The sequence below is a fragment of the Propithecus coquereli genome, unplaced genomic scaffold (assembly GCF_000956105.1).
Source record: "Propithecus coquereli isolate 6110/MARCELLA unplaced genomic scaffold, Pcoq_1.0 Scaffold9, whole genome shotgun sequence".
NCBI classification, from domain to species: Eukaryota; Metazoa; Chordata; class Mammalia; order Primates; family Indriidae; genus Propithecus; species Propithecus coquereli.
In genome coordinates, this window is record NW_012155284.1 from 7,823,004 (window position 1) to 7,830,777 (window position 7,774).

Here is a 7,774-nt window from a genome sequence, read left to right on the forward strand (position 1 = left end):
GGCCGGGAAATTTATAAGGAAAAGAGGTTTATTTGGCTCATGGTTCTGCAGACTGTACAAGGAGCATGGCGCCAGCATCAGTTTCTGGTGAGGGCTTCAGGGAGCTTCCAATCAAGGCAGAAGGTGAAGGGGGAGCAGGTGTGTCACATGGGGAGAACAGGAGCAAGAGAGGGAGGAGGAGGTGCCAGCCTCCTTTAAACAACCGGCTCTTAAGTGAACTAATAAAGTGAGAACTCACTGATTATCACAGGGAGGGCACTAAGCCACTATGAGGGATCCACCCCCATGACCCAAACACCTCCCACCAGGCCCCACATTCCCCACTGGGGATCAAATTTCAACATGAGATTTGGAGAGGCCAAACATTCAAACCATAGCACTCCGTGAATATTCGAGAAACAATTCAGAAAACACTAAGCAGGAATTCAGGGGCTCAAAAAGAGACTTTATCTCACTAAAATAATGGCTAAAGAGCAAGGTTCCTCCTTTTTAGGTAAGTATGTGGTGGAGAGGGATCATGTTCTGGAGGCACCTTCTGAGCAGCTGCAACTGAGAAATTCTTTTACCTGATAGCTAGTTTTAGGGCAGTCATTGGAAAATTAAGGGCTTCTAAATAGGTTGCCAAACTGACATCTATGTTTTATTTTCTGGAATAAAGATAATTCTAGAAGGTTCCTTTTACTGAAGGTATGGGAACATTGAAGCTCTCTGAAATGAGTTTAAATAAGTAATCATAAGCACCCTTTGATGTGCTGAGCAGTCCCCCAAATTTTCATTTATAGTCAAACCTACCCAGCTGTATGACTTGGCCAAGTACTTTTACTTCTCTGTGCCCCAGCGTCCTCACCTGTGAAATAAAGACTAACGTCTCTGCATCACAGAGCTGTGAGGAAGAAATGGGTTACTGGCTGTACAATGCGTGGCACACGGAAGAACGTGGTCTATGCTGTGTGTTAGCCCTTGTTCCTCCTCCCTCACCTTCCCCACCTCTAGGCAATTCTTGTCATCAGGCTGTGAGAACACTGTGCTCTTCCAGCCCCCAAAACTCTCATAAGTCTCCAAAGGGAAGAAAATTCCCTTGAAAACAGAGTAACCAAAAGAAGACAGAGAAAGGACTTACATGCCCCATTCCTCCTTAGGCCTGCACTTCTTCAGGCCCTCTGCCTATCTCAGGAGCCTGAGGGCTAGTGCTCCCTCCCCTGGCTTTTGTGGACCAGGGAGCCTAGCTGCGACCAGGTTAGCTTAGCTGCAGCAGGAGAAGAAGGCAGGAGCCTGGTTCCTGTCCTAACTGCAGTGCTGGGCAAGTCATTCGCCTCCCGGAACTTGGCTCCCTTTACTGCAAAATAGGGGTTTGTGCTAATTGAGCTGCAGGCCTCCTTGCCGTTTGGACAGCCTGGGAACTCGTATCATTAAGTATCTCCTGACTGGAAGCTTCCTCAGGGTGAGCAGGGCAGCGGTGTCTGTGATTCAGGCTGCGGGCTCCGCGCTTCGGCAGCATCGGTATTTAGGACTGGAGCCTGTCTGTCCTCGGGCTGCGCCAGGGGTCTGGAGTGACTGTGGGCCACTCCCCTCTGCACGCTTGGGGCTCCCCTCTTCTGAACAAGTAAGAAGCTCCTGGGAAAAGGAGCTGTCCCACAACGAGCGAGGCCACAGAGTGGCTGCGGCCAGGGGGGGCCTGCTCTCCTTGGAGGAGCAGGCACGGCTGGGGAGGGTGCTGCCCGGGAGGGGATCCGTTAGCTCTCTTACTACCCCGTTAATGAATTTATCATGCTGGGGACGGGGCCAGGATGGAGGCCTCGGGAGCTCCAGGGAGAGCTGCAGACTGTCGGGTTGGGGCAGCTCCATGGGCAGCCTGCGGGGGTGGGGGAGGTGGGGGGAAGGGGGTCAGTCATCATTGCCATTTAGAGTTCACGGGACTAGTCTTTCCAGCAGTGTCTTGAGAAGAGACAATTGGCCATTTGAGTGCGGGCTGGGTGGGCACTGGAGAAGAGAAAGGGGTTGTTTTGGAACCAGATGGGCACGGAGGGTAGAAAAACCGCAATGAATGTCGGGGAGGGGAGGGAGGAGGTGAGGCTGTGTGGCCCGAGTTGTTGCAGGGCAAGGGAAAATGGACAGTCTGTTCGGATGTTTGTTTTTATGTTGAATAATAAATGCCTGCGATTAGGCCTAAGGAGCATTTTCAGCGAGTCCTGGAGCGGGTCCTGTCCTTGGATATCAGGTGGCCCAGAGTGGGCTTGCTCGCTGTGGCCGCTCGTGCTCGCCCCCATTTCTGCCTTCCTGCCCCTGCTCACGGTTCTCCCTCCCCCCACCCGCTGAGACTGTAGTGTTAGATTGTAAGTTTCCTTACAGACGGTTTGATTTCATTTTTTCTTACAGGCAGGGGGCCTGAGGTCCTGAGATGAGAAGGGAGATGGCAGGGCAGGACTAGAACCATGTCTCTGACTTCTGGTTAAGTGCCAAAGGGAGGGAAGTGGGGAGGAGGTTCAAATTCATAAGCTCTCTCTGTGCCCAGCGAGAGCACTCTAGTTACTTGTACATCGGCTATTTCATTTAATTTTGCTCTGTGAGGTGAGGTAGGTATCACCACCCCACCTTACCGATGAGGGAGTTGAGATTTTGGAGAGGTTAATTAATTTGTGCTGATAAATTGTGAACCTTCAGCAGATTCCAAGCCAAGTCTTTAGTACGTTCACACATGTTCTTTCTTCTGTACCTTGCAGTACAAATGGCCAGCATTACCATTGCTCATGCGACTGGTGAATCAAACCAACATTGAGCCTTTCCCTGGTTCCTCTCCCATCTAAGTGTGGCCAGTCTATGCTCCATTCTTATTCCATCCTTGGGAGGTCATGAGTTTAAACCAAATTATGTGGTTTATACAGTCCTAAAGTGAAAACTTTGTGTTTGTTCCTCCCAGGTATTCTAAGCAAGGGCTGTCCTCTGTCCCCAGGAGACATTTGTCAGTACTTTTGGCTGTGCAGTGATTGTGTGGTGGTACTGGCAATAAAGTCCTGGGACTAAGAAGGCAGAACATCTGATATTCTGGACAGTTCTGTACAATGAAAAAATGTCCTACTCAGAATACCAGTTGTAATCTTTCTGAAAAACAGCACACTCATTTAAAATGAACACACTTTCTCAAAGACTGTGATTTTCATGGTAAGAATTTCAGACAGAGGCTAGCCCACAAGAGAGTGGCTTTTGATCTGGAGAGCCTCGTTGCGTTAGGACATAGTAGGAGATGACTGCACAGTTCACACAGAAGTCTTGCCCTGCATAAATATATCCTGCAATAATGTTACTACGTTCTCTAGGCTTTATTTCCTTTATTTGTAAAATGGGGATAATTATAGCACCTACCTTACAGGGATGTTATATTGTTCTAGTAAGTCAATATATGTGGAGTGCTTACTATAGTGTTTGGTACAATTCAATAGGTGTTACCTTTACTCTTACATATGATGTAATGCATCGTACAGAGAAGCATTAGGTTTCCTTTGCAAAATGCTCAACTATGTGCACTAAAACTTTGAAACTACCAATCGTCCTACTGTTCACTTAAATTTAAAGTAAACAAAACAAAACAAAACATTTAAATGTTCTTAAAATATCCACTTGCTACTGGAAAATAAGCATTCTAGTAGCAGTTGAAGAGTTATAACCAGATCAAATAAAAAACAAATACACCTGTGAGCATGTCTCCAGGCATGAGTGACGCCTCTGGGACTGCGTTGTCTCTTGTCATCTGGAACCTGGGATGGACACTGGTGTTCCTGGGGCAACCCACCTACATTCACCTCACATTCTATGGCCAGGAATAGCCAGGAAACCCTGGAGTGAGAATTCACACTGGCTCTTTCACTCTTTCTGAGCAGGAGGTCGGGGAGGAGGAGGTGGAGAAGGAGGACTGTTGTGGTGGTGGTACTTAAAAATCCCTCAGCTGGATAGCTGGGTTTAGGGCTGGGTGGCTGTGCTTTAAAGAATCAGGTCATGCTAAAGGAATGTGAGAAGTGCGTCTTTGGGGACAGAGATTAAATAGTGGGAAAGTAGATAAGTGATCTGCCTTCTTTCAACTGATGGCTCGCTAAAAGTTAACATTTCACTACCTCCGGCAGAGAAGCTAATGACCAGGCTATACACACAGTGTTTTAGTTAAGGGAAGAGACAGTGGCAAGTGGGGGAAAATGAATTTATCATCCCTGTACACACGGCCCCTACATATACACCAGTTTTTTTCTGAAACAGCTCCTTGTTTGTCATTCTTACAATAGGCCCAATAATATTAGATGGTCAATGCAACATACTCGGTAATAATAAGTACTAAATGTCAATGTAATGACATTTTTCAATATCATTCAATCTACTGAAGGCCTGTTGTGTGCTGGAAACTGTACTAACGCCTATGGGAAATGCAAAGAAGAACAAGGAGTGACCCCTGACCTCAAGGGATTTGCAATATATTAACATACCTGTGGCACATATAGGAGTGTTTCTCAATGAGCAGTTCCCACAATCACAGGTCTGTTACAAGAGAAGATTCCCAGGGTCCAAAGCAGACAGGACCCGGGAATCTGCATTTAAAATAAGCCCTCCAAGTAATTCTGGTATACACTGAGGTTTGAGTAGCATTGGTCTGGGGTAAATGTGGGCTCCAAGCCTGGGATATAAAAGCTTCACTTCTGTGTTATACAACCAGTGTAGCCACATTTTGTAGGGGAGTTTCAAAGAAGTGTACAACCTACTGGCTTCAAGATGAGGAATATGTGGCAGGTGTGTTTGTAAAGTGGAGGAAACAGCATTGGGAGATAAAGAATAGCATGACCTTTGTGGCAACCAGCGGAATAAATGAACATAATGCCAATGTTTATGGAATACCTTGCTGAGTTGTTGATGTATCCATCATTAGGATCCTAATGCTGTTTAGCATGCTGTTAGGTCAGGAGAGAAATCCAGGGGTTTGCTTCTCCACAAATAGTTATCAATGGAATTATAACATACCAGGGAATTAAAACATACCAGGAAATAGGTGTAATTTGCACATGTGCCTGTTTTTGTGTGGGTGAGTTGGGTAGATTGGATACTTATTGGCTAGAATAGATAGTGACCCCTGGTTAGTTTGGGGTGCTCCTGTTTGGGATGTTTAAGGCTTATTCCTGGGGTAAGAAACTATGAAAAGACCTGAAACTTGGAAAGAAGAATTTATAGAGGGGCCATGAGTAGATAGAGGGATGAATGTGTTGAGAGCAGGAGGCAGCTCAGGGAAGTTGTTCTATTCCCTGGCAATCTCCCTGGGGCAATTTCTGTGACAGAGTCCAGGGAACATTGTCCAGCCTGGAATGAAGAAGCTGTGCAGGAGCTGTGGGGGCCTAGAAGAGGATCTGTGGTCCAGCAGAAAGGTCCTTGATTTCCTTGGCCAAGGAAGCTCAGAGAGAGCTCAATTGAAGGCTGGAGTGGAAGTAGATGAACTTGCTGGAAAGGAGCATGATCCTCTGGGAGGGGTGGGGCAGAGTGGAAATGGGAGGACATGGAAAGAAACTGGTTCATGCTGAAAGCCTGAGTCCAGTTAATTGAATTGCAGAATGCAGTGTCCCTTAGCTCAGCTAGTGACCTTGAACCCCAAGATGCTCTCCCACTGTACCACAGAAGGGGTGCCTTTTAACATGACTAGCAATGGGATGGAGGAGAAATAGGGTCCTAGAATGGAAGAGGGATAGACTGGGGTGGAAGTCTTTGGACAAATCCTTTTCTTATGCCCCAGGTAGTAATGAGCCATGAGTCAAGGGGTCAACAGCAAGAACCCAGTAGGGGAACACTTTGGTTTGCCTTTGGGATTCTACTGTTGGGAGTCCTTTATCCTGAGATGAAGGAGCAGATTTGTGTGAAGGTGTGGTTGATCTGGTGAACCGACTTGCTTACTCAGTGCTTGGGACAGTTGTACATTGAGTGCTATCATGGCTTGAAAACAAAAGAAACCTATTTTGCTCCTTTCCTGGTCCCCGATTGACACTTTGGCTCAAGGAGGACCACGCTGATTTTTTTTCAGTAACTTCTCCAGGCTTTTCTTTTTGTTACTGTGATAACTAATTGAAGAATGAGAAGCATCTTCTCTAACCTGCATTATAATTCTTGACCCATCTGCAGGGTACTGGGTAACCTCATCCTCTTGGCCCTGGGTTTCTCTTTGACCCCTAGTGAATGGTGAGAGGATGTCAGGCTCCAGCATGCTGGAGGCTCAATTTTGCATGGTAGGGAAATAAGCAGAAGGGCTATTACAGAAGAGCCCTTTTCAGGGAACACCCCACAAGCTGTTTTGAAGCCGGCCTGGGGCCCCAGAAAGCTGTGTCTTAGCTCTGCAGTGGCAGCATACCCCGCAGGAGGCCCTCTGGTCCCTTATAACACCATCATTTGAGGTCCTATGAAATGGTGCTCTATGGGAGACTCCAATCTGCTAAGAGATCTTCCTTATTCTCAGCATGGAGAGGGGGAAACTATGATGTAAGGGACCTAATTTATTTTCCAACAAGCACAACACACCAGCACATACTCATCTAAGTAAGTGGGTATTAGTCTTTTCAAAGTAGCTTCAAAGCATAGTAAAAGTCCTCTTAGCCCTCTGACAAATTTCTCTGTGTTCAGTGGTGGCAAATCTTTATACTTGGAAGTTGAATTGATTCTCATAGACCATCTAAAGTCCTTAGGAGTCAGAGTCAGTGAATAAAGTAAGTTATCAAACAAGACAATTACAATACACTGATATTCTTTTCTTCATGTAAAATGGCCCTAAAAACAATTATAATATGAATTTCAAAATGATACCAAGAAATGGCAGCCCCATTGGAATCATCCTCCAAGGGTAATACTCTCATGACAGTGTATAAGGCCCGTTGGTTTAAAGAAATAGATGTGTCCTCACTATGTCTCTCATGTAGGCCTGCTATCATTTACCAGCACTACATTTATAGTTCTTGGTGAGAATTCTTGTTGTTCTAAAACAAAGCTCTTTCCCTATTCATAAGGTTCTTTAAACACATAAGGTGATTAAAACGATTGGCCTTGAGCAAACAGAAATGTGTTGTGATTTCACCAGAATTAATGCTTTTGTCTGCACAAGTTTTGATGGACTAACAGCTTTTGTTCATGACATGTAAATAGAGTGAGAAGATTTAAAGCAAGCGCAATTCACATTAGCTGGGACACTAACTATTAGTGACAAATACTAGGAGAGAGGCTCTACTTGAACTGGTGAAAACTTAACTTGAAAAATTATTTCTGCATTTAATGGACCTTTTAGTTGCCTAAGCAATTGAGTGCTTTTTAAAAATATACCCCTCATGCATATCAAGAACATTCTAATTTTTTTCCTTGGCATCTGAAAATTTCAAGCTAAGGATGTCTGTCCTTGCTCAAGTTACACACTCTTCAACTTGGGCAGTTCAGCAAAATTCAAAAGATAAGATGTGAATGGGTCTATCTATTCATGTCATCACACTTCACTAAATTGCCAGGCTATTTGATGAAAGGACAGCTCAGTTCTCACTAAACTGAAAGTGGGCTTGGCAGATCCTTAGATGGAAACCACTGAGGACCTCTCATTTCTGAACAGTACATCTGAAACTGACTAAGCATTTCTTCAATTTGCAATCCAGTTATGTTTTTAAAAATTCTAAGACTTTAGCAGCTCCAGGACCCCTTTACATCTCTGTCTCTCTTGAGGGACTGATTCGTAGTATAAATATGCATGTAAGAGATCAATCTATACCATAATAACTAAGGG